General features: G+C 46.4%; 1 pseudogene; it reads left to right on the forward strand.

Annotated features, from left to right (window-relative positions):
• The first annotated feature begins 3,428 nt into the window (after nt 1-3,428).
• Nucleotides 3,429-23,492, forward strand: LOC140430288 (NADH dehydrogenase [ubiquinone] 1 beta subcomplex subunit 8, mitochondrial pseudogene; annotated as a pseudogene).
• The last annotated feature ends 254 nt before the right edge of the window (nt 23,493-23,746 follow it).

The raw sequence follows: 23,746 nt of genomic DNA on the forward strand, positions 1-23,746 counted from the left end.
CAGAGATTCACAACCCTTTGGGTGAAGAAGTTCCTCCTACACTCCGTCCTAAATCTACCTCCCCTTATTTTGAGGCTATGCCCCCTAGTTCTGCTTTCCCCGACCAGTGGAAACAACCTGCCCGCATCTATCCTATCTATCCCCTTCATAATTTTATATGTCTCAATAAGATCCCCCCCGCATCCTTCTAAACTCCAATGAGTACAGTCCCAGTCTACTCAACCTCTCGTCATAATCTAATCTTTGAAAGGGGGACAGCAGAGAATGTGCTGGAGATGAGGGGTTCTGTGCTGAATGGAGGTGTTCACTTAAAGTCATAACAACATTCAGAGATGATATTATCATAGAATCCCAACAGCCCAGAAGGAGGCCATTCGGCCCATCGAGTCTGCACCGACCCTCCGAAAGAGCACCCTTCCTGGCCTAATTCCCCACCCTATCCCTGCAGTCCCACCTAAATGTTTTGAATACTCGGGGGCAATTTATCATGACCAATCCATCTAACCTGCACATCTTTGGACTGTGGGAGGAAATCGGAGCAGACACGGGGCGATAATGCAAACTCCACACAGACAGTCAAGGCCCGAATTGAACCCGTGTCCCTGGCGCTGTGATACAGCAATGCTAACCACCGTGCCGCATGTATCTGCCACTTGTGGTGGAGTGGAGAACCTGACTATCTTCACCAGCCATGAGCTGGGAACACTGGAGCTCGAATGTGAGTGGGGATCAGGTCGTGGAGAGACAGGAGTCTCTTAGGAAGAAGCTCAGAGCCCAGTGGGCAGAAGCGGGACAGACAGAGAGTGAAAAGAATGCAGGATTGTTTCATCCCTCACACGGACATCTGAGAAACTGTGTCCAGTGATTCACCAATCAGGAAGTCACTGCCGTGTCATTTATGTCACTCGCCCCCAGCAGTATATCATGGACATTGACTGTGCTGATCAATTGTTTTGCTCCCTTCCATAAGCCATCCTCCAGATTCAGCCAGGAACCCAGCAACCTTCCCTTAACACCGGAGGAGGTGCGGATGGCCGATGCAACTCTGTCGCACCTTCTTTCTGCTCCAAGCGCAGGCACAGATCCTGGCACACCGGTGGGCAACAGAACACCGGATTAGAAAGCAGTGCACAGTGGTGAGGGCACATCACACTCGCATGAGCAGATGGTGCAGGCAGGGAGTGCCCAGGGCATTGCCAGTTGGAAGACTGCTGAAGACTAGAACTGTGCTGAGTCCAAGGCAGATGATGCGTTTCTGGATTCATCCATGAGATGGCAGATGGTGGATATCCAGCAGGATGCGTAGGGAGATCTGGTGTAGAGCCAGTGTGGGAGAAGGATGTGGCACCCAGTCGCTCAACTCGGTACCCAACCATCAATGGTGAGCAGGGAGGTACAGACATACTTCCCGCTGGCGGAAAGCCCCCTGCCATCTCTGTGGACTCCTCTCGAGATGCCCTGGACAAGCGCGGATAGTCGTCCACATCTCTGCAGTTGCTGTGCCATGGTCAGAGTTTGCAGCGACTAAGGGGAGTCCAGCCATGTCACTGAGTGCACTCTCAGGTGGAGCTTGGTGGGTATCTGGGAGTTGGGAGGGGTGGTGAGGTTGGTTTGAACATAGAACATAGAACATACAGTGCAGAAGGAGGCCATTTGGCCCATCGAGTCTGCACCGACCCACATTAAGCCCTCACTTCCACCCTATCCCCGTAACCCAATAACCGCTCCTAACCTTTTTGGTCACTAAGGGCAATTTATCATGGCCAATCCACCTAATCTGCACGTCTTTGGACTGTGGGAGGAAACCGGAGCACCCGGAGGAAATCCACGCAGACACGGGGAGAACGTGCAGACTCCGCACAGACAGTGACCCAGCAGGGAATCGAACCTGGGACCCTGGCGCTGTGAAGCCACAATGATGACCACTTGTGCTACCATGCTGCTCGCACGGGGGCGGGGTGTATAGGGGTTTGTAGGGGGAAGGGGAGGGCACTGATGACTCAGGTGCTGCAGGCAGTTCTTTGGGCGAAGGCAGGTCAAAGAGGAGGGGTGGCCATTTTGGGTGGGCTTGGACAGAAAATGGGGGCAGAGATAGTTTAGTGATGGATTAGGATGTCAGATTCAGGGGTGTGGGGGACAGAAACCCTCGGTGAGGATCGTGATTTGGAATGTGCGGGGGTTGAATGGGCCAGTAATGTGACCGAAATGTTTGCATATATGAAAAGTTTGAAGGCAGAGGTAGAGACGATGTTTTCCTACTGCTCCCATGTGCATCGGGTGTACTCCCGTATAGATATTTTTGTGGTGGGAATTATATTCTCCCGGGGATAGCGGAGGCGGAGTCTGGGACGATCGTGGTTTTGGGCCATGTGCCGCATTTTATGATGTGAGGCTTGGCATGGGTCAGGCACAGGGACCCTCGGGGAGGATGGAGTCAGCACTACTGGTGGACGAAAGGTTTTGTGGAAAAGTGACTTTGGTAATTCAGGATTATATAGAGTTTAATCAGAATGGGGAGGTCTCACCCTCCACATTTTGAGAGGCATTGAAGTGGTGGTGCGGGGTCAGTGTGGGCGTGAGGGGGGATCCCGTACAAGGTCCACAGAGACAAGGTGGAGAGGACGGAGAGACAGCGATTCGTGGGTGCAATTTTGGAGATTGACCGATGGTACTCTATGGCCCCGACCAGGGCGCTCTTAGTGGAGCTGCAAGAGGAATTTGATTTGCTGATGACAGGGAAGGCAGTGGGCCTACTTCAGAGAGAGAGGGGCGTTCTGTATGAGTATGGGGAGAAGGCCAGCCGCCTGTTAGCGTGTCAACTGAGGTGACAAGCGGCGGTGCGGGTGATAGTACAAGTGAGGGATGAGTTGCTGTAGACACTGGAGAGAATTAATAAAGCATTTGAGATTTTTTATAAGGGGGCTGTATAGGTCTGAGCCTCGGGGGGAGGAAGCGGAGATGGGGCCGTTCTGGATGGGCTGGTGTTCCCAGAGGTTGACAGGGGGAAGGGGCAGGGATCGGAGGCGTCGTTGGGGCTACAGGCGGCTATCGAGACGATTGCGTTGATGCAGCCAGGGAAGGTGCCAGGGCCAGATGTCTTCCCAATCGTCTTTTACAAACGATTTGTGGCGGAATTGGTCCCACATCTCCCAGAGATATTTTCTGATGACATGGGGGGAGCTGCCAGCCACCTTGGCTCAGGCATCAATTTTGTTAATCCCCAAGAATGTAATGAAATGAAAATCGCTTATTGTCAAGAGTAGGCTTCAATGAAGTTACTGTGAAAAGCCCCTAGTCGCCACATTCCGGCGCCTGTTCGGGGAGCTGGTACGGGAATCGAACCGTGCTGCTGGCCTGCCTTGGTCTGCTTTAAAAGCCAGCGATTTAGCCTAGTGTGCTAAACCAGTGGAGTGTTGGTTGTATAGGCCATGTCCCTGTTAAACACAGATGTGAAGGTGGTGGCTAAGGCATTGGCACAGCGGTTGGAGGGGTGTGTGCCGAAGGTGGTGTCTGAGGTTGAGACGGGATTTGTGAAGGGAAGGCAGCTGTTGAGCAATATTAGACGATTATTGAATGTGGTCCTGACACCGTCTAAGTGCAGCGAGCTGGAGGTTATTGTGGATATGGATACGGAGAAGCCATTTGATAGGGTAGAGAGGAGGTATTTGTTCGAGGTTCTGGAAGGATTTGAGCCCACGTTTATCTCATGGGTGCGGTTGTTATATACAGCCCCATGGCTGGCGTTAGGACAAATTGAGTTAGTTCGGGATATTTGCGGTTTGTGCTGGCTATCGAACCACTGACCACTCTGCTCCGGGCATCAGGGTAGTGGCCAGGCAATGCAAGGGAAGGCAGTGAGCATGAAGTTTCACTGTATGTGGATGACTTGTTGCTGCACATTTCCAATCCATTGGAACATATGGATAGGATAATGGACATATTGGAGACATTTGGTGCTGTTTCGGAGTACAAATTGAATGTGGCCAATTGTGAAGTGTTTCTGGCTAATGCCCTGAACGAAAATGGCAGATTTATGTGCCCTACCATTGAAGTTGGCCAGGAGTAGGTTCAGGTATCAGGGTATTCATGTGGCCCATGACTGGGCCATCATGCACAAATGGAATCTGGCTGGCTTGGTGCAGGGGGTGAAAGGGGATTTAAAGAGGTGGGAAGCCCTTCCGCTATCATTACCAGGGAGGGTTCAGGCGGTCAAGATGAAAGTTCTCCTGAGGGTTTTGTTTGTGCTTCAAACCCTTGCAATATTCCTGCCAAAGGCATTTTTTTGTAAGGTGGACAAGTTAATCTCGCCAGTCATATGTGCTGGCAAGACGCCGCGGATTCAAAGGGTGTCTTTACAAAGGAGGCGACGGGTGGTGGTGGTGGGAGGGGCCACTGGCACCCCCAAATTTGTTGTATTATTACTGGGCAGCGAATGTGGAGAAAGTCTGGCAGTAGTGAAGGCGGAGGGGGCGAAGTGCGTTCAGGTGGAGGAGGCTTTGTGTGTGGGGTTAAGTTGAAGGGGCCCTGGCTACGGACCCCCTTACTCTCTCCCTGGGGAGATATACGGTGAGCCTGTTGGTGGGATCATCCTTAAAGGTCTGGAACCAGCTAAGGTGCCATTTTGGTGTGGGGATCATGTGGTACTGGCTGCTATTTGTGAAAATTATAGGTTTGCCCCAGCAAGGATGGATGCAACACACAGGCAGTGACATAGGGAAGCGGTGGAATGGGTGAGGGACCTGTGAATAGAAGGAAGGTTTGCAGCGTTGAGGGAGTTACAGGAGACATACCAGTTGCCGAGGGGAGGGGGGTGGAGTTCAAGTACATACAGTTGTGGGATTCGGTGGAGAAGGAGGTGCCCTCGTTCCCTCAGTTACCGGAGCACACTGTTTGGAAAGGTTGTTATTGCCAGATGAGTTTGGGATGGGAAGATCACGCCTATTTACGGATGGCTGGTGGGCACAGGCAAAGCGCCAATTGAGAATAAACGGAAGTGGGAGGAGGAGCTGGGTCTGGAGTTGGGATGGGGGGTTTGGAGTGAAATTGTGTACCGGGTGAATGCAACGTCGTCCTCTACTAAGATGAGTTTGGTGCAATTCAAAGTGGTGCATTGGGTTCATATGATGTGGGCTCAGATGAGCGGGTTCTTTCCAGAAGTTAAGCACAAGTATGTGAGACGTGGAGCGGGGGCCGGCAAATTATGTCCACATGTTTTGATCATGTCCAAGATTGGTGCAGTTTTGGGGTCCAGTACTATCTAAAATCGTGGTGGTGGAGGTGTCGCCGGGCTCTCTGGTGATGATCTTTGGGGTGTTGGAGCAGTTGGAGGGGAGGGGGGATTGCTGATGTAGCGGCCTTTGACACTCTGATTGCCAGGAGGTTAATTCTACTGGAGGTGGAGGTGGTGGAGCCACTGATGGTCTCGGCATGGCTGGGGGATGGAGCAGAATTCCTTAAGATGGAAAAGGTTAAGTTTGTCCTCAGAGGTCGGGGGGGGGGGGAGGGAGGGGGGCGCAGTTGTTCCTGGTGAGATGGAGGTTGTTCTTGTCCCTGTTTGAGGACTTGTTTGGTGCCAGCGGATGGGGTATGTGTGTGTGTGTGTGTGGGCAGGGGGGGAGGAGATAGAAAGGGACACTATGTCATACTGTAGGTATTCTGTTATGTTTTTGAAAGAAGTTCATGTATTATGTATTCTCTGCTTTGAATAAAAATATTTTTTCAATAAACCATAGAATTCCTCCAGACAGAAAGAAGCCGTTTGGCTTATCGTTTCGGCACCATCCCTCTGAAAGAGCACCCTACCCAGGCCCACTCCCCTGTTCTAACCCGTAACCCCATCTAACCTACACATCTTTGACCATTAAAGGACAATTTTATCACGGCCAATCCACTTAACCGGCACATCTTTAGACTGTGGGAGGAAACCGGAGCACCTGGAGGAAACCCACGCAAACACAGGGAGAACGTGCAGACTCCGCACAGATAGTGACCCACTGCCTGAATTGAACCCAGGCCCCTGGCCCTGTGAGGCTGCACTGCTAACCACTGTGCCACCGTGCCACCCGTTTTGCACATCGTGATCTTGAAGCTTATTTTGGGGGGCTTTTTAACTCCAATTTAACTCCACCCATATGACCCAGGAAATCCTGCAGTTGTGGAGTAGGGATGGAGACTGGATGTAACATACCTCTGCTTCCTTTTTCTCTCCAATGCACTTGGAGTATGTTATTATCTCAACAGTAGCTTTTGTTGTACTTTTGGGATGGGGGGGGGTTGAAATCTGCATGTTCTTGTCAAAGCATATAAATTATATGTAATTGTGCAGTAAGCATTGTAAATAAAATTAACCTTCGCTTCACGTTGCTTCCTCTACTTACCACAGGTCAGATCCCCAATGCTTGCAAGCTCAATGGGGGAAACCATGTATCATCACCTTCACACTTCAGTGCACGGCAGGAGGGCACAAGACAGTCTTAACAGGTTGTGTGCAAACCTCCAGAGCTAGAAGCCTTATTGCAAGTTAGATACAGCCCTTTAGTACTCCAAAGGTAGCATTTCTACAAGTGTTTTATCATTGCCTGGGTGTCAGACAGAACCTTTGTCGATCATGGATTTCATCTCTTTGAGCTATTTCCGGCTTCTTACTCTTCACACACCTAGCTGTGCACTACGGCAGACTTTTGTCTGCTTCCACAAATAGTTATTCCTGGGACCGGTCGCCAGTCTGTCATCGAGCTACTTCCTTAAGAAACAGAAAGGAAAAGGATTCCGTACATGAAAATCACGTGGAGAATGTGTTTGAACACATACCTGACACCATAAGGGATTGTTACACTTTGCAATTAGCTCATGCAGGATTAGCCTGGCAATTGCTTTGGAAGCAGTTTTGAAATCAACATCAGGAACAGAATGGAGATAACATTGTTACGCTATAAGGTAGATTGCTGCAAAAATATATAGGGCGGGACTTTCTGTAGCACCCCCTCCCCCCCCCCCCACCTCTTCCCCCCCACCCCCCTCCCCTCCCCCCAGCAAGTTTCTCAGCAGCGGAAGGTGGTGCCCCATTGACCGGTTGGCGGGATCTTCAGGTCCCACCAGTGTCAATGGGATTTCCCATTTAATCTGCCCCCTCCCCGCTGCCAGAAAACCCACAGTGGGGATTCACCGTTGGCGGCACCAGAAGGCCCTGCTGGCGAGAATGGACAGAAATTTCCTTCCCCCTTGTTCATAATATAATAAATATGCTATAATTTATAATGTTATTCTAAATGCAAGAAACATTGACACATTGACCGGGACGATGACCAACCATGAATTCTTGTTCATCGAGGAGTGTGGCTCAATTTGCATCAATTTACTTTTTGTCATCTCAAGCTTATATCCCAGAATACAAAGGAATAGTCTCAAACACATGCATCAATGCCAACATTTATGAAAATCCTTCAAGAAATGACCGTACAGGTCCATGGTCCAGCTTTAGGAAATCAACTGCCTTTGACTCCAACTCATATTTCCAAAACCTGGGGCGTCATTCTCCGACCCCCCGCCGAGTTGGAGAATCGCCGGGGGCTGCTGTGAATCCCGCCCCCGCCGGTTGCCGAAGTCTCCGGTACCGGATATTCGGCGGGGGCGGGAATCGGGCCGCACCGGTTGGCGGGCCCCCCCGCTGGATTCTCCGGCCCGGATGGGACGAAGTCCCGCCGACAAATTGCCTGTCCCGCCGGCGTGGATTAAACCACCTTTTGAACGGCGGGACAAGGCGGCGTGGGCGGGCTTCGGGGTCCTGGGGGGGGCGCGGGGCGATCTGGCCCCGGGGGGTGCCCCCACGGTGGCCTGGCCCACGATCGGGGCCCACCGATCCGCGGGCGGGCCTGTGCCGTGGGGGCACTCTTTCCCTTCCGCCTCCGCCACGGTCTCCACCATGGCGGAGGCGGAAGAGACTCCCTCCACTGCGCATGCGTAGGAAACTGTCAGCGGCCGCTGACGCTCCCGCGCATGCGCCGCCCAGAGATGTCATTTCCGCGCCAGCTGGCGGGGCAACAAAGGCCGTTTCCGCCAGCTGGCGGGGCGGAAATTCCTCCGGCGTCGGCCTAGCCCCTCAATGTTGGGGCTCGGCCCCCAAAGATGCGGAGCATTCCGCACCTTTGGGGCGGTGCGATACCCGTCTGATTGGCGCCGTTTTGGGCGCCAGTCGGCGGACATCGCGCCGTTTCGGGAGAATTTCGCCCCTGAGCTTGTAGTGAAGTATCACACGCCATGGTAAAATGTATGTGTTCCAATTTACTGCCTGTGATCAAGTCATCTGTATGTCGGATATGTGTACTTTCTTTTTTTTAATGTTTTTATTCAATTCAGGATAGAGACTACATCTAAACAATCATTCAATAACAAAATAAACAAAATACAGTTCTCTTAATTTGAGATTTTCCCCTTATTTCCATGAAAACTTTGTAAACAGATCTGTAAATAGAGACAAGAACAGTTTCCATCTGACCTAGAACCCGCCCCCCCCCCCCCCCCCCGCACCATTCTGAGCCATGAAAGGCAAACTTAATTTTCTCAAGTTCTGAGGGATGATTCCGCAACATCCCCTAACTATGTTGATACTTTTGCCGGATCTTCTGACTTCCATTCTACTAAAATTCGCCTCCGGACGATTAATTCGGCAAAGGACACCACATTGGCTCCTTTCCCATCGATTAGTCCTGGTACTTCCGACTGTCCAAAAATTGCCTCAAGAGATACCGGTGATATTTCCACAATTCTTTAGAATGTTTTAAATACTGAGAGTCCAAACCCCACTAATTGTGGAGATGACCAGAACATATGGACATGGTTAGCTGGTTCTCCTTTACACCTCTCACATTTATCTTCTACTTCTGTGAAGAATCTGCTCATTCTTTCCTGTGTCATATAGGCTCTATGTACTACCTTGAATTGTATTAAGCTTATTGAAGATGTAGTATTGACCCTGCGCATAATTTCACTCCATATTTCCCATTCCAATTCCAAATTCAACTCTTCCTCCCACTTCTGTTTTATCTCCTCATTCGGTGTTCTCTTTGTGTCCATCAGCTATCTATAAATGTTAGCAATTTTCCCATCCCGCAACTCATCTGGCAAGATAAATTTATCAAGGAGGTTGTTACCTGGTAGTTGAGGAAGAGAGGACAACTCCTTTTACACCAAATTTCGTAATTGAAGATATTTAACATTCTTCTCCCTCTGCATTTCCCTCAGTTCTTCAAAGTTTGCAAACCTACCTTCTAAGAATAAGTCTTTTAGCTGTCTCAACCCCTCTTTGTGCCACTGTTTAAATGTTGTATCCAATCTTTCCGTGGTGAATTGGTGGATTCCATAAATAGGGGCTAGCACCGACATGTTTCCCAAACCAAAATGTCGTCTCAATTGGCTCCAGATTTTTAAGGACAATGCCACCACCTTTGTGTACCTCTCTGGGATAAATGGGAGAAGACAGCAGCTAAAGCATTTAAGCTGGCCCCCTCACAGATGCTTCCTCGACCTGTACCTGCTTCTTCCTCTCTCTACCATTGCCGAATCTTCTCTATATTCACCGCTGCCCAATAATAATGCAAAAGATTGGGCAGCACTAACCCTCCCACCCGCCGATTCCTATGCGCGTTTTCTTACCCTCAGAGTGATTGTCCCAATCAAATGTTTTCAAGCAGCAAAGGTTTTGAATGTTTTAAAATAAAGAATGTTATTTATTCCCTCACACTTGCCCCAGATGTTTAACGCGTGCCATCTCATTCACTCGCCTCACACACGCTACCACAAAGACTAGATGCAGGTGAAGGTAAAATAATACAATTACACTTCATGATTGCCTCAGTTTCTTTAGTGGCAGGCCTATAGATGGGTTGATGTTTTGTTGGAATTGAAAGTCAGGCAAAACAAGAGATTCTCAGTAAGCTGCGAGGTTCCTTGTAGTCAAATTTCCACAAAGTTGGTTCTCAGGTGAAGTTGAAGTTGTAACAGGGTGAAGAGACTGCTTCTCGCTCTTTGACGATATTGCTATTTATTGTCTTGGCTGATTAGATGACATGCATGCGGTTTGAGAGCTTTTGAATGAAACCCTCTTTGAAGAACCATTCTTGTTAATTTAACAGTGCGCCAAAGAAATGGCTTCCTCACCATTTGACTTATACAAGTTCAACGTTTTTTTCCCAGAAACAAAAGAGTGCTATGTAGAGTTCACATCCTGTGTTGTCATTTGGCACTCTGAAATGCACTCAGCCCGCTTTGGATGAGATATCATACTGCAATCAAACGTTGATGGGATCCATTCACCATCATTTGACACACATAAAAGTTTGGATGTTTCTTTTTTCTGTGGTGAAGCAGAAAGGTGGGCCAGCTGGAATGCTATAATTATATTGTTGATTCAGCCTCAAGCAAAAGGAGGTGTGACTTCCCCAGACGGCTGTGAATGTCCATTATTTAAGTAGGCATTTGGCGGAGACTCGGGGTTGGCCGGAGCTCATAATGCCAAAGGTGATGTGATTTGCATCGGCCATTTTAATAGACTGTTAGTGTTCAAAATTTTAATGTCATGACTGAAAGTTCATTATGTACTGGAACATATCACACATAAAACTTTTATTGTGAGAAATATTTCTTGAGGCGGCAGTCTTGATTCATCGGACACAGTACATTGGATCAAATTGAGGGTGGGATTCTACAGAGGGCAGCTGCTTGGCTGGAGAGCGGCGATAAATATTCTTTGGATGAATTAATTATCTTTGGAGATGAGTGAAGATTTATCCAGCCGATTAAATGGAGCGGATACAGTCCATGATTTCCCAGAGCTTGTGAAAAGAGTTGGATCCAGTGTTTGCTTGCTCCACGTTTTCATAACTCTTATCAGTAAGTGCACTTGAAGTGTTGAGGATGCAAATCTTTTTCCAAGAAAACACACAACATTTGCTCATTTACAAGTTGAAAGAAATGCATCTTTTAATTATTTTCTGCCTTAACGAGGAGTTTCTGGACCAATTTAGCCTTTTATTTTATCCTCTGGAATAATGCTCACCTTGTCAGACATCCTTGCCTTCCACAAAAACAACTGTGGTGTTGTAAGACTTCGTACAAAAACAATTGTTATTGTAGGAATGTTGCTGCCTGCAAGATCCGGTTATTCTAAATGCTGGCTCTGTTTTTTTAAATTCTGTGTGTTATGTGATCTTAGCACCACCAACCACAGTCACTTAGAAGCTCTGAATTGACATATCAAATAATTCATGTGGTGCTCAATGAGATGCCATGGGTTATTTGCATGGGGATAATTCATGCAACAATGCTAATTGGATACAACAAACTGCAACACGGTGAGCACAACGGTACAGGTATAAATAGCACCACACTATGGTTGGAAACAGAATTAAAAACAGTAGTGTTAAAAATAGAATCATTTTCTCCTTTGTTTCTTACAAAAGACAAGTGCACTCGCTCTCGAGGCCTCAAAAATCCAAGATGAACAATGTTATTTACACTTACTTCTGATATTTTACCTATCACGACAATGGGCAGGGTTCCTGCAGTCAAAGTCATCTTGTCCAACAGTTAGAGAAACGGCAGGGAATACCCACCAGTTCCATGGTGGAACTCGACAATGCTAAGTACTCAGGAGCTTGCTAGTGAGACTCGCACCCACTGAGAGCTTCCAGCCAATCATAGGCTGGCAGCGCCTTGGTGCCGTCAGCCCCACTGGGAGTAGTGGCAACACTTGGAATTGCACCCACCAGAGGCAAGAATAGCTCAGGGGCTCCACGCCAAAGGTGAGTGATGGCAGGATGGTGATTGCAGGGTGTGCGTCAAGGGATGGTGGGGCAGCTGGATTGGAGATGGAAGAACCAGTTCAAAATTTTCAGTAAAGGTCAGAAATACTGGCACAACAAATACTGGTGTTCCTTTTTAAGGCATACAAGACCACTTTGGACAAGTTTTACCGGTACCCTTAATTTCCAAGTTTTACCACTTGTCTTTCTGGGAGGGCAGGAGAGTGGCTCCCAGTACCATCCCCACTTTGTTGATATCGGATCCTTCAATCAGGTGCAGAATTTTCTGAACAGCATTTCGGGTGGCACAGTGCTGTGCAGCTCCTGTTTAATCTCTGAGTCCACCACCGAACTATGGTGGATTTAGTGATAATAGGTGTCAATTGGTTCATGAATGAGACAAATTGATAAGCCACCTCCAGCTGCTGGGAATCCCGTAACAGATACTCCCACTCTCCAAATAAATCGGGAGAGATTTTTGGGAGACTGATGAGGGAAGGGCCTGTCCCACGATCTGTCAGTTCTATGGGTCCAAAATGGTTGAATTCTGCAGCATGAAAATTGGCGCTGGAATCATGCTAGAAATGTGCGTGTCACCATATTGATAAGGACATTGATCCCGATCTGATGGAAGCTGTCTGCAACAATTCAGCCATCATTTAATACAGTGATGTGGCCCTGTCCACCTGTCAAATTGGTTCCCAAGCAAACCTGAAACGTCCTTAATTTTTACAGCAAATCATGGCAGCAGCACGTTCAGTGCACTTTTCACTATTGGTACTTAAAGTGATCCACAGCTTCATTAAGAGGCACTTCTGATTTGTTTGGGTTCAGGTTCTTTAGGGTGCTTTGGGGCCCAATCTTAATTTGTTCTGTCAAGCGTTTGTCTGCAGATACTTTTGCAGGGTGTGTTTGTAGAGGACACGAACTGTTTCGTAGGATTTGCTGATTCTCAATTGCGGAACTTGGGTGTACAGCTGGGCTTATCATTGAGATTCGCTCATCAGGGGCATCAGAAAGGAAGGCAGCAAGAACATGCACAGGATGCAAGAATTTGGCAAAGGGGCCTAAGAGGCAGCCTTGCAACGTACGAGTATTCTGGAAGAGAATATAATTCTTGAGCCTCACAACAGATCAGTGCATGAGGTGGCTGCAAGAAGATAGTCAGCTACCTGTTACCTTTGCTACCAGTTTGAAATCCAACTACAGTGCAACAATGCAGATATTCTCAAAGAGGTATCGCATTCTAAATTCCAACAGTGGCCTGGATTCACCATTCTGGAGCCTAAGTGCTCCTGCCAGTGGAGAATTGCTACTGGTCTCTGCTGGTGCTAGGAGCGTCACCCAAGTGCAAATCTCTCTCCTTTACCATGCTAATTTATACCTGGAGGAAAGCTCGCCAGATTCAGTCAGAATCATGGTGTCGGGCTGCTATTTTGATTGGGTGGCCCGATGCCGAGGTCCGGCTGTGGGCCCCCACAATGCAAATCCTGCTCCCCTTTCCTGACAAGTAGGGACATTGTCCACCCTCTCCACCCCCCACCCCCCCCCCCCACACACACACACACCATGGGAATAAAGGGTTACCCCTCCCCTGCCATCATTCAGGAATGAGGATGGCCCTACCACCCTTCCACAACTTCCCCAGCCCCCCCTATCAGACCCTCCTATCAGACCCTTCCCATCAGAGACCCATGCCTGAAAGCTGAAGACAAGTCCAGCAGTGGAGAGATAAATCACTGCATTTTCACTTACCCTTCCTTGACATCTGCTGCCTCAGACAAAGTGTTCAAATAAGCAGCTTTTATAAGTGTCAGTGGCTCCCTTGAAAGCCAAGTAGACATAACGGGTTTGAAATTGCTTGACAGCCTTTGAAATGCAAATCTTCCATTCAATTTCACAAAGCAAAACATTGCATTAGCCAGTGATTGACAATTTTATTTCTCCAGAGACAGGTGCCTGGTGATTGTTGATTCCATCTTTCCCTTCATGCTTGAATGCATCTCAAGCACCCTGCTTTGATGCTAACCACAATGTTGATAAACACTTTTGGTATGATTGACAGCACCTCAACAGATCAAAAACAGTAAGTGCTTTCTGCTGTGAAAAAGAGGAAGTGAAAGCACTTAGCCCGTTAATCAAATGTAAATTGATGCAAATCAACAATTTGCATCCTTCCGCCGGCATGGGGCAGGTAACTGAGACCGCTGGCAGAGGATTGGAGCAATGCAATGGGTTGGGCAACCGGCTGCAAACCCGCTTTTCCCTCAACGTTCCATTCGCCGCCTGACCAGGAACCCTGATGCTAGCGTCAGGCAATGGGAAATCCACCCCAGTGTTTATAGCTCCGGCTGCAACAGGTGAAATGACTCATACCATAATGGAGGTGTAGCATTTCAGGATTTGCTTACAAATAACTTTAGAAGGCAAGCGGATGTGTTTCAGAAGAGCAGCGGGATTGAGAGATATAAGTAGCAATGACAGGGAGTTGATCTGTGAAAAAGGAGCAAGGTTATAATGGCTTTAAAATAATAACGCCCCAAAGATGTCCTGAGGCATCTTTAGCACCACCATTGTAACTTCAAACGTTGAGCAAAGGACAGATTTCTGTGCATTAGCAGGATTACCTGAAAATACCCGATTACTGCTATCCTCGGATCTTTAATTGGCAAATCTTAAAGTGCACATAATGTGTTGGCTCGCTATTACCTGAGAACCAACTAACTATGAGAAAAGCAAAATGATTGCAGATGCTGGACATCCAAGATAAAAACAAAAAGTGCTGGATGCACTCAGCAAGTCTGGCAACCTCTGTGGAGAGAGACACAGAGTTAACATTTTGAGTCCATTATGACACTTCTTCGGAACTAGCTATTATTATTTTTTGATAACCTTCATTATCTTATTTTTTCTCAGAACAATATACATGTATATTCACTCAGAACAGAAGTTTGGTCATGAAAGATAGACACCAGAATTGTCATGAAATACTTCCACAAACTTTGCTCCTGTTTTTGTGCTTCATGGAAACACTGAACATGTTAACTCTGGTGAAAGTTTATTTTTCATCCTAGAAATAGACATAGTTGTATTCTGCACACCTACACAGAGGAGCAATTTGTTCTTTTTTTAAATGCACCATGGAGATTTTCTCCTCGCAAATAGGTAATGACTGAAAAATTCTGTTTCTGTTCATAAAAATAACAAAATGCCAAACCAACAGGGCTTAAAATTGGAATGTACTCTTTAAGCAGTTACAGGAGACAAAGCTGCAGAAACAAAGCCACTCATTTCCCTGCTCCTGCATTGAGTTCAGCTTAAGTGTAAGTAGTTTGTTGTCTGTCACTGGGACGATTTTTATGAGACATACTTGTCTGATTAAACAGAAAGCATAATCAATTTTGGCTTTATCCCTGTCAGATCAACTGGAGCAACCCAGAAATTTATGGCAACTACAGCATGTGCACTTTGAAGCAATCCTCATTTGATGACGTGCATGTACTGCTGCTACCGCTCTCTTCAATGAATGTATCTTGGGTACAAGATCCGATTGAATTTATCCTTCAAAGGAACTATTCTATAAATGTCAGTAATTTTCATACCCTTGGCTGAAATGGTGAAATGGAAAACCAAATCTAAATCAATATTGATATGGTTGATGTCGGTCTCAACTTTGCCTCCCAAAATTTATTAATTTAGATTTTTGTAATTTCGATTGATGTTACATTGAATACATTTTGGTGTGTCTAAAATAGCTTAAAGATGTAACCAGGGTAGATGACTGATCTCTAGTGCTTTCTGGGTGTATCCTCTAATACCTTTTCAGAACATGACATTTGCAAAGTTACTCAGAACCTTGCCAAAGTAAGAGCACCAGTATTGTGAATGCCCGGTGGCTGTATAATCCCTGTTAGAGTTCATTCAGAATACCAGTAAAGGATTTAGTCATTGTATAATATATTGTGAATGACCTGAGGCGGTGCGGTGGAGAGGGGCACAGAAAGCCATTCATCTTAGGGTTCGGAGCTTTGATAGGAAAAATGTAGCTTGAAACTCCATTTGCCAATGTAAGAATACTGCAGCAGGAAGAGGCCAAAGGGCAATTTTCCTCAGGGAATGTATCTCTCATTTGTACTGCTATAAATTCAGTGGAAACCGTGTTTATGCACATAATGGGCTTTTTGCTGAACATTCTTCAAAATTACAATGGTGGAGTTAAATGAGCCTCAGGACATCTCTGGTGTGTTATTCATTTTAAACCACAGATTAGCTCTCCAACCTCACTTACTTATATCGCTCAATTCCTCTCCTCACCTGAAACACATCTAATTATATCCTAAGATTATTTATATAACCACTGATATAGCACAGAGCGCCGCTATACACAAGCACCGAGTTTCAGAAATTGAGCTCAGGGGTGCAAATGCCCAATTCTCAGTAAGTAAATATTCAGTGACAAAAATGTTTGACAATGTGCGGCTGTGTGGTCCGACCAGGACCATTCGTATTGTTAAGTTGTTATTCCTTTGGATATTTTGAAAATCTGCATGATAGACATGGGAAACATTTGCCCATAAGGAGCAAACTCATGTGGGTACACGACGCCCGAGATGTTTGAGGTTGTCCAGTCACTACATTGGGAGCTGCATTTAAAGGCCATCCCAGTGATGTGGCCATTTAGTCTTGTCTATTCTGACTCTTCTGTAAAGAAGCTGCCGCAGAATTGCATCCTGTGCTGGAGAAAAACACCAGGAACAGGGGTGGCCTTTTTCATGGGTGGAAAGAACACTGCAGCCTGAGCTTTCATCTCATTGCTTTTATCCAATACAGCGCATGGAATACTTACTGTTTGTTGTATGAAGCAGCAGACAAATGTATTCCATGGAAATGGGGTGTTGGTGATCATCTTTTGCTGAGTTCTCTAAAGGGCATGCAATGTAGAAGGTGCCCATGGAGGCATTGCATCACACTTCTTCATATAAACCCAAGATAAAACTTGCACTCAATTATGCCACAGAAATATCAATTTGAAAATGGTCATCATTACAAATATGTAGAAAGCAGCACAATGGTTTCATTGTACACTACCCATGGTGCTCACATTGAGGAAAAGTGTGGTGAAGGCAGGAAATTCAGATATATTTCAATATATGTATTTGGTGCAGTAAGTGTTAAAAGCCTGGGTTAGTGTGTTGCAGCAGTGTTTTGAAAAATCCTGATTTGCAAGACAGCTAGGCTTTTGGAGAGCTAGAGGTGGAATTAAAGCATTGTAAAAGTTTGGGCGAATGGCTTTTTGTTTATATTAAGAGGGTTCCCTGCGGAATAATTAATTAGAGACATTGGCCGCCGTGAATCCCGCCCCCGCCGAAGTCTCCGGTACCGGAGATTGGGCGGGGGCGGGAATCGGGCCGCGCCGGTTGGCGGGACCCCCCGCTCAATTCTCCGGCCCGCATGGGCCGAAGTCCCGCCCAGAAGTTGCCTGTCCCGCCGGCGTAAATCAAAAGCTGGTATTTACCGGCGGGACCAGGCGGCGTGGGCGGGCTCCGGGGTCCGGGGGGGGCGCGGGGCGATCTGACCCTGGGGGGTGCCCCCACGGTGGCCTGGCCCGTGATCGGGGCCCACCGATCCACGGGCGGGCCTGTGCCGTGGGGGCACTCTTTCCCTTCCGCCTCCGCCACGGCCTCCACCATGGCGGAGGCGGAAGAGACTCTCCCCACTGCGCATGCGCGGGAAACTGTCGGCGGCCGCTGACGCTCCCGCGCATGCGCCGCATTTCCGCGCCAGCTGGCGGGGCACCAAACGCCATTTCCGCCAGCTGGCGGGGCAACAAACGCCATTTCCGCCAGCTGGCGGGGTGGAAACCCCTCTGGCGCCAGCCTAGCCCCTCAATGTTGGGGCCCGGCCCCCAAAGATGCGGAGCATTCCGCACCTTTGGGCCGGCGCGATGCCCGTCTGATTGGCGCCGTTTTTGGCGCCAGTCGGCGGACATCGCGCCGTTGGGGGAGACTTTTGCCCATTGTGTTCAGTTTAGCAAGATGATACAGCTAATAGGAGGTGTCAGGGGTTGAAGCAGTCAGGTGTTAAGGTTCAGGGTTTTAGTTTGTGGCTGGAAGGCAAGCTGAGATGTTTCTGAAGGAATACAGCTAGAGATTCTGCATTGTTCTGACAGAATTCAGATCTATCTTTTCAAACAGTCTCAAAAGACATCTCTGTACAGCAAGTATTCCTGAGTCTGATAATTGCATTTAAAAGTGGATTGGGATCTGAGATGGTTTTAGAACAAAGAACAAAGAACAAAGAAAAGTACAGCACAGGAACAGGCCCTTCGGCCCTCCAAGCCCGTGCTGACCATGCTGCCCATCTAAACTAAAATCTTCTGCACTTTCTGGGTCCGTATCCCTCTATTCCCATCCTATTCATGTATTTGTCCAGATGCCCCTTAAATGTCACTATCGTTTTGTTGCGTGAGGGGACGTAAAGATAGCAGTTAAGGATCATTGTGTCACTGTATTGATTAACATTGTTTGTGGGTTGATTGTAAGTTATTTTCTTGTGTGACGTTAAAGATATTTTAATACTGTGTAGCAATAAAATTTGTTTCAACAACCATATCCCTATTTTGCGTGAAATAATTCCTGGGGGACGTATCCTTTATTCACAGTTTTACAAAATTAAAATAAAATATTGGGGATTCTGTCCATATCCTAGCCACTGTTTGGGTCTGGTCCAGGATCATAATAGAAGTAACACTAGGTGGATGGCTTTTGAGGGAACACATCTATCCAGTGCATCCAATTTATCACCAGAATTGAATTTTCATCATTCCTGGAACTGTTCTTGTGAATAATTGCTGTTATTGCCAATACAGAAGAAATTGCTATTTCTTAGCTACCACCTTCACCTTCAAGAAAAACAGATCATGTAGCTTTGGCTCTGAATCATTTATGTGCAATGCTTCAAATGGTTCCATTCAGAGTGCATGTTAGTTCCCAACTTAGATCTGTGCCATGGTTCATGGGCCATGTCTTTCTAGGTGGGAGAGGTCTCATGTTTGGGGGACTACCATTGAAGTTACTGTAGTGCAAATTGTAGATGGTACATACTGCAGTCATAAATATCCAAAGCTTGCCCACCATCAACAAGACACAAATTGGGACTGTGATAGCTCCACTTGGATGAGTGCAGCTTCAATGATGTTCAAGAAATTCAAAAAGGTCCAGGGCAAAGCAGCCCGTTTGATCGGTCCTCCATCTACCACTTCAAGCATTCACTCCCACCACTGACGATACACAGTGGCAGCAGTGTGCACTGTGTTATTGAAAATATGGAAAGATGTGTCATTTGAAACATGGAAGTCTGGCAATATCTGGTCTGAGAGAAACATGAGAGGATACAGGGAAAGATCCCACAAAGGGTTAACAGCAGCTGCCAGAGCAGGATTGTAAAATGCAGATATCCTTGGTCAAGCAGGCTTAGCAAACAAGACAAACTGGATTTTGAATGAAGCTAAAAATAATGGCTCACACCTTCATTGAAAGTAACTATCTTAGTTAGCAGCTGGAAGAAAGGATGAGGTTCAGTTGAATTTGGTGACAATTCTAAGTGTGAAAATTTGCTAATACCAGGTAAATTAAAGAAAACTGGAGACCATCAGTCTATGAAAAACATAATTCAAAGCCAAAATCAAAGTCAAAATTGAGCTGAGGACACAATTGGAAAATAAAACTATAGAAATGACAGGAATTAAAAGTAACACCTCTTGAAGTCAAAGCATTTTGAACATCACAAAGGAAACAATGTAATCAGATCAATGAGATGAGGTTATGTCAAAATGAATACTTAGTTGGATTAGAAAGTTTAGATCAAAGATACTTTTTACAATCAAAGTGAAAAATGTCACTTTACAATAACATCATAAAAACGTAATAATTGTTGGAAATATATATGAACCCGAAGAAAGGGGATAGCAGGCAGAACCAGAACCAGAACCAGAACTCAGAGAGAGAGAGAGAGGGAGAAGCAGAGTCAGCTCTCACAGCTCGGTACATAGGAGAGATAGGACACAGCAACCGAGTTAACCAGCGAATACATCTAAAGAAGACCAGACTTTAAAGAAGATTGATTGTCAAGCCTGAAGGTCCCTTCAACCAACCAGAAGGATCCAGAAGCAAGATCGTTTTACTTTTCTGGAAAGACAGTGATTGCATCTTTTAAAAAGAAAAAAATATATAATAATAAAATAACTTAATTTAATCTGAACTCGTGGTTATTCCAAAGTCTACTTCACTTACTTAGCAATGCAGGACCCAGGATCAATGCTACTAAGTGGTAAGTGGATGAAATCTTCGGTGAAGGTATGGGTTATACCGGGGGATAACTTGAAAACATAGTTTGACCTGAATAGCACCCACTGAAGCTTGCATCGGAGTCGGGGAGTGAGAATGCCTGATCACCATTTAGAATGTCGGCCCTTTTTGGTATAGGGGGAATTCTAAGAATAGTGGTGAGTTTTCAAAAACAACCGTTTATAAGAAGCACTGGGCAATCTTACCGATCTTCCTTCAGCATCACCTTCCACACCTTTTACCTCTTCTCCCTCGAAAGGCAGCCCCAGCAAATGCACGGGAACACCATCACAAAGAAGTTCCCCTCCGAACAACACACCATCCTGACTTGAGAGTTCTCTCACCCTTTCTCACTTGTTACTGGGGCAAAATCCAAGAACTCCCTCTCTAGCAGTACTGTTGGTGTACCTACACCATAGAGATTGCAAGGATTCAAGAAGGCAACTCACCAATACCTTCTCAAGGACAATTAGGAATGGGCAATAAATGCTGGCCTAGCCAGCGGCGCTCACATCTCATGAAATATATTTTTTAAATGTAGCGCAATTGTTGGATTGCATCCCTGTTGACAGAATGGGCCAGATCTTGTGGGAAAAAGGATGATATGTTCACGACACACGCTGTTATTAATACACAAATTGGCTGCAACTTCAGAATACTTAGAGCTTCACCCTGTGCTGCAAATCCCAAAATTTGCTTGTCAGTTTATGACACTCACTCTGCCATTTACTTTGCACAAACAACATTTCCTCTCTACCCTCTCCATTATTTGTAAGGACTTCCCAGATTTGCATATTAATTGCCCATTAAGCTCGCCACAAAATGTTAAGTTTTGTAATTCAGAGCATCAATACCCTTTTAATGATATGATAATTGCTGATGCAATTAATCTCTCTGAATCAGAAAGGTAGTAATTTAAACTATTCACCCTATGTCATGGTGAGATGGTGACACAGTGGTAATACCACCGGACTAATAATCTCGAGGTTCCGACTGATGTTCGGGTGATGAGGAACATGGGTTCAAATCCTGCCACAGCAGCTCGTGGAATTTAAATTCAATTAGAAATATATCAATAATGGTGAGCACGAATCTACCATTGATCATTGTAAATACCCATCTGCTTCATTGATGCCCCTTAAGGAAGGAAATCTGCCATCCTTACCTGGTCTAACCTACATGTGATTCCAGACCCACGCCTACAGCAATGTGATTGACTCTTATCTGCCCAGTGAAATGGGCTGGCAAGACATTTAGTTCAAGGGTAATTAGGAATGGGAAGTCGGGTAGCACGGTGGCGCAGTGGGTTAGCACTGCGGCCTCACGGCGCCGAGGTCCCAGGTTCGATCTCGGCTCTGGGCCACTGTCCGTGTGGAGTTTGCACAGTCTCCCTGTGTTTGCGTGGGTTTCGCCCCCACAACCCAAAAATGTGCAGTGTAGGTGGATTGGCCACATTAAATTGTCCCTTAATTGGAAAAAAACGAATTGGGTCCTCTAAATCTTTTGTAAAAAGGAATGGGAAATTAATTCTGACCTTGCCATCAACGTCCACATCACATGAAAAGACAATTGCAAAAACGACCTTATTCCTGCATGTAGACAATTGTTGTTAGAGATCATAATTTTTTTCTTCAGTTTTTTATGCCCCTCTTCTCTCAAAATTCAATATTTCTCTACTTCTGCATTCCCCTTTCTGATTCACTCCCTCTAATTCATCTAATTCACCTCCTCTCATCTATGGACTCTAATTGACCCTCCATCTCTGCTGTTCCTCTGCTTTCTTCTCAATCCTGAAATACCATCAGAACAGGACAAAATGCTGGTTCCATGATTCAGTGAAGTCCCAGTGCTGGCATTGCACTCAGCACAGCATTATAAACTCACACATCAAATTCATTACACAGAAAGGTTTTGAGCTGAGGGGTGTGGAACAGGATGCCCGTCCCAGCAAGACCCAGCCCAGCATTTCAGTTTGATAGATAGGGAAGAACATGGGCATGTGTTTTAAATATGCCGGCAAAGGGATTGCCTGGATGTTAGAAGGGGCTTCTCTTCACAGCGAGTAGTTAGCATCTGGCCTTGCATTGCTGGCTGCAGTACTGCACACTGTTTCTTTGCATGCATTGTAGAGAGTTGCACTGGTTCTTGTCTGGGATGCAGTTCACATCAGACAGAAGGTAAAAGGATCAACATCTAATGTAGATCAGGTCAACATGATATCCTTGACTGGTTTCAATTAGAGGAAGCCAGAGGCAAATTTAACTCACTCAAAATCAATTCACTTAAGCACGGTTAAAATCCACCCATATTTTCCAAGTTTCTTTTCCATGGCTGTTTTGTCTTTCCCTAGCTACGTGACAGGGAGGGCTGGAGAGGAAGTCAGTGGGTTAGGAATGGCGATGAGAGGGTGCTAGCCATTGCTCATTGATCAGGGGCCTGAGGAAGAGTCTGCAATTGGAAGGGATTTCAGCCTGTGTCAGGGCTGCCTCTGGTATTTCTAAGGACATGCTGCCCGGTCCATACCCCAGAACGCCAAAGGAAAGAGAGAGAGAGAGAGAGAGCAGCAAAACAGTCTAATATGAGTGTGGAAGATTATGAGCCTGGAGTACGGTGAACCCAGGGAGTGTGGGCTGCAGCTAAAGAGGAAGGAAAGGAAAGGGTTAAACAGACAATCTGGCTGTAGTATCCACAGTCACTGTGGACAGACACAGCAAATTACCACACCCCAGACAGCACTACACAGTTGCACCCCAGGTGAGATCTTTCCCAGGTTCCACAATATCTAGAGGACAATTAACACACCATCAAAATCGGCTTGACAAACACAACGCTTTGATATTGTAAACAGGTGGACAGGAGATGTCCAGAAAACGATTAAAGGTAAAGCACACAGGACAATGGAACCACATAATGTGATCAGAACAGAAGCTCGATAGATCTCAAAGGACTCAGTTTGTTTATTCCCTCCGACAGAGCTGTATCCTAAGGATGGAATGGGATTTGGTGACTACCCAAAACTACGAAACCGATCGCAGCAAGAGCAAGAACAAGATCCGTGGTACACTTGGAACGAGCCTGACGCGCAATGAAACTGGGGTGAACCGATGCACTGGGACTTTGACATGTCTATTAGGAATCATGTGGACTGCTTTCCAAGTTCTGCAGACTGTAATACTGTGGGCAAAACCTTGGGTGGCTTTGTAAGTTTGATACTGTTCATGTTCTGCATTGGGATGATATTTCCTTCATATCAGCCCGTGGCTCCTAAACAGTATCCTTGCAATAACCTGCACCTGGAAAATGGAGGAATACCTGAAAGCAGCCCGAAGTGAACAGCTATAAAATATGACCAATGTGACCCAGGCTATCTACACACCCTTCTCCAGATTCAACATCTACCAATTTCTTCTCTTTGGTGAATACTGATGCAAAGTATTCATTTAGTACCTCGCCCATTTCCTCTGGCTCCACACATAGATTCCCTTGCCTATCCTTCAGTGGGTCAACCCTTTCCCTGGCTACCCTCTTGCTTTTTATGTACGTATAAAAAGCCTTGGGATTTTCCTTAACCCTATTTGCCAATGACTTTTCGTGACCCTTCTA

The sequence above is a fragment of the Scyliorhinus torazame genome, chromosome 10 (assembly GCF_047496885.1).
Source record: "Scyliorhinus torazame isolate Kashiwa2021f chromosome 10, sScyTor2.1, whole genome shotgun sequence".
In the NCBI taxonomy this organism is placed as follows: Eukaryota; Metazoa; Chordata; class Chondrichthyes; order Carcharhiniformes; family Scyliorhinidae; genus Scyliorhinus; species Scyliorhinus torazame.